Consider the following 398-nt stretch of genomic DNA (forward strand, 5'->3'; position numbering starts at 1 on the left):
GCCCGCGGGCGTCGCAGTCCGGCAGGGCAGGAGGAGCTCCCGGGCCGCCCCGCGGCTGCTGAGGCTCCAGCGACACCTAGGTCCCCAGGAGGTTAGGGGGCCAGGCCTGGACCTGCAGAGCTCCTGTCCTCTCAGCTGCTTGCGGGGGGCTGAGCGTCGAGGGCCCAGGAATCGGGGCGCGGAGGAGAGAGCCTAGTTCCGGGAGAACCACCCCAGGGGCTGGAACTGAGGGCCTGGGGGGAGATGGCCATTTCGTGGGGGCGTGGGTGGGAGAGTGGGGCTCCCCAGTGGGGCAGGGGAGCCGGAGGGATTGGTGGGGGAGGGTCGGGAGGCACAGGTCGCGCTGTTTAGTTTGGTGCCTTTTCAGCTGACTAGGCAGTTCCAGTCACCCTTGCCCC

At 69.8% G+C, this 398-nt stretch overlaps 1 protein-coding gene across 1 annotated transcript in view; it reads left to right on the plus strand.

Annotated features, from left to right (window-relative positions):
- Positions 1 to 9: 9 nt before the first annotated feature.
- The window catches only part of LOC105501858 (5-hydroxyisourate hydrolase-like), a 10,793-nt gene continuing 10,404 nt past the window's right edge, over positions 10 to 398 (plus strand). Inside the window, exon 1 of the mRNA XM_011927957.1 lies at positions 10 to 91. The gene's annotated coding sequence lies outside the window, so the exon portion shown is untranslated. The remainder of the gene's footprint in view (positions 92 to 398) is intronic.

The sequence above is a fragment of the Colobus angolensis genome, unplaced genomic scaffold (assembly GCF_000951035.1).
Source record: "Colobus angolensis palliatus isolate OR3802 unplaced genomic scaffold, Cang.pa_1.0 Scaffold76, whole genome shotgun sequence".
Lineage (NCBI taxonomy): Eukaryota > Metazoa > Chordata > Mammalia > Primates > Cercopithecidae > Colobus > Colobus angolensis.